Below are 8361 nucleotides of genomic sequence, written 5' to 3' on the forward strand. Positions count from 1 at the left end.
CCTCTGAAGAATTTAACAATGCATTTGGACAGGCACATATATTTATTTGGAGGCTGCACAATGAATAAAATCCCACTTGCACTTAACAGAGCAAAGTTTGCCAGAATTCAGTGTGTGAGCCAAGGCTCCACACTCTGCTAATGGCAAAAATAGCTCTCCCTGCAGTCCAGCAGTGGATTATGAGCATTGCTGAATGTGCCTGGAAACACCCACAACACCTGTTGTTTATTATGAGTGGCTGCACTGAGAACAGACATGTTTCAACTGTGAAAGAAGGACAAGGAAAAAAAAAAAAAAGAAAAGGAAGAAAAAACAAAGAAAAAAGTTTGTGAGTGGGAAAATAAGGACAAAGATGGTAACTGTGATTCGTGAAGTGTTTCTGCTGAAGGGACTCAACTGCAAAGTGCAGCATCCAATAACTTTCACCTAAATCCCTCAAAACACAAGAACTTTCTGTGAAGACATTGAAAGATTTTTGGTAAGGCAGGTTATCAAGCAAAATGAGGTGAGGAAACTGAAGGAAGCCAGGAGCAGAGCCAAGAAATCTCAATTTCAGTGACAGGGAAAATGACCAGAATTCTGTACTCGGTTAAATCCCGACTAACTCATGCTGTGCGCAGAAAATTTTCTGTGTATTTAACCAGGGTACAACTAACATCAGGACTCCCTCCTCCAAGTTGCACAGGATTGCAGCTTTTCAGCTTCTACTTGCTGAAATGTGAGCACTGAAACAACACTACCAAAGAACAAGGATGTGGATGCCAGGCCCCTAAATGACAATTTACTCAACAAGATAAAAAACCAACCCAAACCACACAAGCACTGAAAACCTCCCGCTGCTTTTACCAGTAACGACAATGAGATCTGACTCCTGTGGCCTTTTCCTCCTCCCATTTGTTTGGGCTGGGTCATTTCCCTCAATGCTCCCCCTTTCTCCACCCTCTCCCCATCTCCAAGCTTTGTCTTGAGAAAATCTTTCTGCAACGGGCACGGGCAGCTGCAGCATTTTTGCTCTGTGCACAGCACCATTTTTGCTCTGTGCACAGCTTTTGAGGTGCTGATGGAGATGATGCCAGCATGAACTTTGACTTTATTCACCCCTAGCAGCAGGACACTGATCAGATCTCAGGTGCTGACCTGGCTCTTGGTGAAACAGGCAATGGGCACCTCTCTCAAGAGGAGCAATACAATGACACTGCATATCAGACAGTGGTTATTTCTTTTTCCTTGAAAGCAGCCAGACCAGCCCAGAGCTCCTCTGCACAGCAAAAATTCTGCTGTCCCAGGATCTTTGTTATCCAGCTATTGTTATCATCCACTTTGAATTGTGAGAAATGAAACCCTGCACAGAAAAGACATTCACAGGAAATCTGCACAGATCCAGACTTTCAAATGAGACCTCCAAAGCCTCCCAAACATCCAATCTGTAAGGTTTGCTCCTCCCTCTCTTGGCAAAGGTCCTCAGTAAAAGGAACTTTCCTGGTTTTATTCAAGTTAAAGTATTAAAAAGGTCCTGTCCATCTGTGCTCAGCCTGGGACAGTGCCCGTCAGTGCCTTGGATCCTCTGCACATCAGCCTGGGCTCCTACTTCATTCTTTTCTTTTTCCAGCCAGCTTTTCTAGCATTCTTCCAAATTAAACCATATTTCCCCCACTTCTTATACCCTACAAACAACCATCACATTAGAATGTTCACCTCAATACATTTTCAATATTTTCTGTCTCCTACAGCCCTCTTTGTGTATTCCCCCAATTCTAAAACTGCCTTTGCACCTCTCTAACCCACCATAAAAGGAAGCAAACCCATTTTATTTGTATTTCTGTGTGACTTGGCTTTGAGTCTGGCTGGCACACTCTCAGCTGAAAGGCAGAGCTGCTCAGAGCTGTCAGCAGAGCAAAGTCAAGCTGAGCTGGGCTGTGATTTATGCAGGTAGGGCCAGAGCTGTCAGCTCCCCTGGCCTGACAGTGGGGCAGGACTCACTGCTGAAAACCCAGATTCACCACATGACAAATCCAGCTCCGCTCCCAAAATGACAGAATGCAATATGCAATTCAGAAAACACGTTTTCAGTAGCACAACAGCAGGATAAATAAATTGGGAGACAATCTATATTAATATTGGAAGCCTGAAAGCAGACTGCTTATTTCTCCCATTTAGATTCATAACAGAGGCTAAAACATTTTGCTTAAACAGAGACCCAATAAAGAAAAAAACTGCAGTTTGATTTATGATTTAAATAGAGACCACATGTATTCTAATATTACTATTTATTAGAATTTCCCACAACTGTGACAGAATCTAATACCTTCAAAACCCCAAAATGCAGTTTGACAAAGCTCCCTCCATTCCATCCCTAGCAGGATTTATGTGGCTGAAGTTGTACTTGGGTTATGAAATGATGGTTTTGCCACCATTGCCCAGCAGTACCTCAGTCCTCTGATGAAAATCAGGATTTAAATACTGCAGCTCCTGTAATTGCTGATCAATCAGGGAGGGAAACTGAGAGTCCTGCTCAGCTGCCAAGGTGAGAACTCCGCACCAAAACCAGAGTTTGAATCCTCATCTTGCTTGGGGACTCCAAATCTTGCTGCAGCAGCTTCTTGCTGACACCACCAGAACTATCTTAGGAGATACTTAACTTTTATATAAAGTGGGTATAATTCCTGTATGATGCAGGTTATAATGCTTAGAAATATTATTTTTGGCACTCTCTGAAGTTTACAAGCAAGATATCTACAGCTGAAGAACTGCCCAAATCAGCTTAATATAAACTGACCTTAATACAGGGGAAGGATGGGCATTAATCTATTTGAAGAAATTCAGGGAAGGTTCTTTAGCACAGTGAGTTTCCTTAACATGATCTGTCCTGCAGCCTCCTCTTAGTCCACAGGGGAAATAAGTCATGCACACAAGAATCCCAGACAATTAAGAAGAAAACTTTAAGAAAACTTAAGAAGAAAATGGCTGGGTTCAAGTTTCCTGAATGAAGAGGAACAAAAATTTCCCCATCATCTCAAAAATGTCCCCATCCTCTCACAAATGTCACCATCATCTCTGCTGTTCCCTGTGAAGGCTCACACCCATGATCTCTGTGTGCATTTCCCTGCCAGCCCCTCCATCCCTGCCCTGTGCTGGAGCACACCCACCCTGCCATCAGACTGACCCTGAAAGGAGAATGCACTGGGCACAAAAAGGGCATTTAATTGTTTCCTCTCTTGGAGGTGCCTCTGCCAGGACAGATACAATCTGACATCAGCTGGAAAATGTACAGGGACAGCTTTTCTGCAAAGGCAGCCGCTTCTTCCTTCAGAATGCAAGAAGGGAATCATCAGTAAACTTAATGTATGTGTTATTTATTGCTCCTGTCCTGGCAGAGATAAAATGTGCAGCACTGTGCAGCACTGGGGGTAGCATTACACAAACATTTAAGCACCTGTGCATGTGGACAGTAGTCTGATTCCTGTCCCAGTACCAAACCTGCATCTTACACACAATGAAGTGGAGTTGCTTTTTGTTTTTTAAATTAGTGATGTGGAGATAGTAAATAAAAACAAGGAAGGAGTGTTTTTCTGCAAATAGTAAATATGCAGTTCTTATGGTGTTTGCTGAAGATTCTGCTTTCATATAAGTAATTCACTTTTAATGCATTTCCTCCATGTTCTGAGTAACATCAGACCTAAAGGAAGGCTCTCCATCACTAACATACAGACAACAGCATTGAGTGGGCTTGAGACATTCAGGATTTTCTCTCATTTTATCCCTAATCTCCCTTTTCAGGGATTTCTGAACTGGTGTCAGTGAAATGCCAGTGCATGCGATTCCAAACTGTTTTGCTAACCAAATTAAAAACAAAGTTCCAGATAAGTAACTCTCTCTTGTGAGACAGAGTGACAGAATTTTTTTCCCCTAGTAGAAGATGAAGTGGGTAACAGTTGCTTGGGGTTTTTTTATGGACACGTTCAGTGACATGTTTATGAAAATTAGATATTAAAAGCTCAGCACCTAATTCCTCATCTTAAATAAATTCTCACAATTCTCAAGAAGAGTTATGGAATGTTCTGTTTCCTTGAAAAACAGCCCACTACTCAAGTCAGCTCTTTTTTCTTTAGGAATATGTATAAATTATATTTGAAAATTTTTCAGGATGCTCCTCCTTTTCCATAGCTCCAATAGCTGACAGCAGTCCTTCAGAGCTTCAGATGAAGCTGAAGGAGTTTTGTGCAAGCTGACACTTCATTTTGTGTACACCTGAACTTTTAAAATAAAACCAACTCTCTTATTTATTTACTTCTCTGAAATAAGCACCAGGCCGTGAATCTGCAAGCAAATGGTCAATTATAATTCTCCAGCTAATGCAGAAAGTCCTCATCATTTCATTTTATTGCATATTATAATGATAGGGACAGGCCAAGTGCCTCCAGTCATTACTCAGCCTGATCAAAGAAATCCAAGCTGGGCACAAGTGAACGAGACTCTCCAGTCCACTTCTGCCTGGGAACCCATTGACCTCTTCCTTCTGAGAGCTCCAACAGGTTTGGTTTTTTATTTAGATCCAAGGTTCTTTCATTATCAGCTAGTTTATCACACGCTGCTCTGAAAATGTACTCTCCACACAGGCTGTAGTTAGAGAGCTCACAAATTAAACAGAAATCTTGTGTAGGTTGGACAAAACATCACTATGGATAATGAGGAGGTCATCAGTGATGGAAATGTAATTCAGCAAGAGACCTGTCCACTGCACAATTACAAATAAAGGCTTAAAAGCCACACATGACAGGAACAAAAACCCATCCACGCCTACTGATAAGCAAAATCAGTGTTTTACTTTACTACCTTTGTAATAACACCTCAGGAACATCTTCCTCCACGGGAAACCCAACTGAACTGGGCACAGGAGAGAGCATGGAGTGCAGGTAAGGGTAAGGGGAGAGAAATTAGGAACAAATTCTGACCTGGGAGAAAACTGCTGCCCATGTTCTGTGTCTGCACAAAGGCTTTTTACAGAAGGGTTTACAAGATCATGCAGGGACAGGACACAGGGGATGGCTTCCCATGGCCAGAGGGCAGGCATGGATGGGATATTGGGAATTGTTCCCTGGCAGGGTGGGCAGCCCTGGCACAGGTGCCCAGAGCAGCTGGGGCTGCCCCTGGATCCCTGGCAGTGCCCAAGGCCAGGCTGGGCAGGGCTGGAGCACCTGGGGCAGTGGGAGGTGTCCCTGCCAGGGCAGAGGGTCTGGAACAAGATGATCTTTAAGGTCCTTTCCAACCCAAGATGCAATTTCAGGCACTGAAATTAGAGTTGCCTTAAATTTACTTTCCTACATAATTTATGATGAATATTTAGCGTGTCTGTATTGCTCCCTTTTTTCACTCTTCACACAATACACACATTTTCATTTGCCCCTCCATCTCTCTGAGTCTGCCCAGAAGTATGCAAATAACAGCACAGCTCTGCTTATTTATTAATAAAAATTAAGGAATGGAATGTGATCCAGTGCACAGGATGTTTTAATAGAGCAGCCTTAGGCAGCAGCAGTACATGAGCAGAGTACCCTTCTTCTAGTCAAGCAATTTATAATGGATTGCACAGCCCCTGTGGGAGCCCAGGGCAGCTCTCTGCAGTCAGTGCAGGGGAAGGAAATACAAATGCTTTTTGCAGATGTCTGTAACACTCCTGCCAGTCCTAAAGTGGTGAGATCTCTGTTTATCCCTCCCAAACAAGAATTATAAAAAAGTAAACCAAAACCCCCAAAAAATCAAAACAAAAAACCAACAAACAAATAAACAAACAAAACAACAACAACAACAACAAAAAATTTTTAAAACCCCAAAAACCCCTAAAATAAAACCCCCCCGAAAAAACTCCAACCCCCCCAAAAAAACCCCAAAACCCAAAAACCCAGCCAGGACAGCAGCTGGAAATTGGTGATATTGTTCCCTGACTCTCCCCCGTTTTCCCGGCTGGCACTCAAGCCCCCAAGGGCTCAAGGCAGAGGATTCTGCTGTCCAACCTCTCCTGTACCCCAGTGCCAGGAATGAGCATCACTTGGGCTCATGGGTTCTGTTTGCTCTGGATTTCCCTTCTTTACCCCTCTTCAGTGGGTTAGCTTGGCAAACAGCACACAAGGAATAATTGAAATTAACAGTTTTGAGTTAAAACTGGGGCGGAGGGACTGAGCACTACACTCCCAAAAAGTCAGAGATCTGCTCCTAAATCCACCAGAGCCAGTGTGTAAAAGCAGTGAGAGCTCACCTCAGAGGCACACTGAATTTCTGCCCCTCACCTCGTGCAGCTGGAGACACAGGAGGAGATGATGTGGAGCTCACAAACAGGAGAGGAGGAGCTGGTGTGGAGCACACAAATGGCACAAAAAGAGCTGGTGTGGAGCACACAAATAAATGGCACAGGAGGAGATGATGTGGAGCACACAAATGGCACAAGAGAAGATGATGTGGAGCACACAAACAGGACAGAAGGAGCTGTGGTGGAGCACACAAATAAATGGCACAAGAGGAGATGAGTGGAGCACACAAATAACACAAGAGAAGATGTTGTGGAGCAGATGGGACAGGAGAAGGTGTTGTGGAGCACACAAATGGCGCAAGAAGAGCTGCTCTGGAGCACACAAACAGGACAGGAGGAGCTGGTGTGGAGCACACAAATAGGATAAGAGAGCTATTGTGGAGCACACAAATAAATAACACAAGCAGAGCTGTGGTGGAGCACACAAATGGCACAAGAGGAGATGATGTGGAGCACAGAACTTTTCTGGACTGCGCTGTTCCCTGGCACTCCTGCCCCTGGGCACTGCCCTGCTTTATTGACACCCAGAGCTGCAGCTCACAGTCTCTGGGCACAGATTGGCTGCTGCAATAAGATTATTTGGAATTATGAGTGGCCACCTCCGTTTATTTTAGAGGATTTAAGTCTTGCCAGAGTCTCCTGATGCACAAAGCACTGGGAAGTTACAAGCTTGCATTTCAAAGGGATCCTTGCTTAAAATCCTCCCTGTACAGATTGACAACAGCTTAAATATTTGATTTTGCACTACTTAAAAAAACTGTGTTGCTAATAGCAATATAATCACTAAAGCAGCTCCCAACCACTGAATGTATGAAAAAAACCCCATATATGCTAGCACATAAGCAAAAGTTACAGAATTGAAGTTCCTTAGAAATTATACAGTTCCAAATGAAAAAAATAGTATTTAATAAATTTTATTTTTAGGTAAACTGATTTTATAACCTATTTTTTTTAACAACAAAGCTGGAAAAAAGAATAAAATAAAAATCAAGGCTTAATTTGATCATGTCTCCAAATTCCATTTGACTTTGAGCATGCTAAAAGGGAAAGAACAAAGATGCAAACCCTGATACTATTTCTTTGTAAAACACAAACAAAAATATTTTGTATTAATAATTTAAAATATTTTTCATCTACTCTAAAGCGAGAAACACTATGATGCCTTTTTTTAATGGTATTTTTGGCAATTAAAATTACTCTTCCCCAAAGCCTTAACGATTTCTTTGTTTCTCTTGTGCAGGTGAAATTCCCACAAGGAAAAGAGTCACCACCAAAATTCAAGATGATCTGTCTCATATTCCAGAGACACTGATAAATTTTTTTCATTAAAAAGAATTCAACACTTTGCACATCCAGCACAAACAGAATCTGTATTTCACATATCAGTTTTTGATTGTAATTTATGCACAGAATTTGCCTTTTGCAACAAATCCATGCTGGAAAGGAGTGAAAAAGCCTTGCAATGTGGAAATGTTGATTTAAATAAATCCACGTGCTGAGGCCTTTAGCGACCCTACCATGACTTTGGTCCTTTGGTCTGTTTGGGAATACAAAAGTCATTTGTGTATCTTTGCTTTTACAAAGTTCTTCTTTGTTAATACAAGGTCAAATAAGAGCCGAGAGCTTCAAATTCAAATAATGTTCATAGAAAAACAGCAATATTGTACCAGGGTACCTCAGCCATGGCAAGAGGAAGAAACCCCCACACCTTTTGTGGTTGAACCATGTTTTTAAGACCTGACAAACACAATTCCAGTCTTCTTAAGGAAAAAAAAAGAAAATTACTACAGAGATAATAAGCAAGATAATTGAGCTTTAAGATATCTCAGCCTGTGTAATCTGCAGTCAGTCTCACCCAGGGGCGATGGCAGCGCCTCCTTGGCTCAGGAACAGCCTCAGGGTGGCCACCCTGTCCCTGCTGGGGCCACCAGCCCAGCCCCTGCTGTCCCCTTGTGCCACAAACAGGGAGCAGAGGCTCGGGGGGACCAGGGACAGGCACTGGGGGGCCAGCCTGGCTGAAACAGCCACTGGGGGTGAACATGGAAAGCTCCCAAACC

The 8361-nt window shown here is 42.8% G+C and overlaps 1 long non-coding RNA gene across 1 annotated transcript in view; it reads right to left on the reverse strand.

Annotated features, from left to right (window-relative positions):
• LOC115948129 overlaps positions 1-8286 on the reverse strand; it is a 254660-nt gene extending 246374 nt beyond the window's left edge. Inside the window, exon 1 of the long non-coding RNA XR_004081974.1 lies at positions 8160-8286. This is a non-coding gene — a long non-coding RNA (uncharacterized LOC115948129). The remainder of the gene's footprint in view (positions 1-8159) is intronic.
• Positions 8287-8361: the final 75 nt, after the last annotated feature.

The sequence above is a fragment of the Geospiza fortis genome, unplaced genomic scaffold (genome assembly GCF_000277835.1).
Source record: "Geospiza fortis unplaced genomic scaffold, GeoFor_1.0 scaffold29, whole genome shotgun sequence".
Taxonomy (NCBI): domain Eukaryota; kingdom Metazoa; phylum Chordata; class Aves; order Passeriformes; family Thraupidae; genus Geospiza; species Geospiza fortis.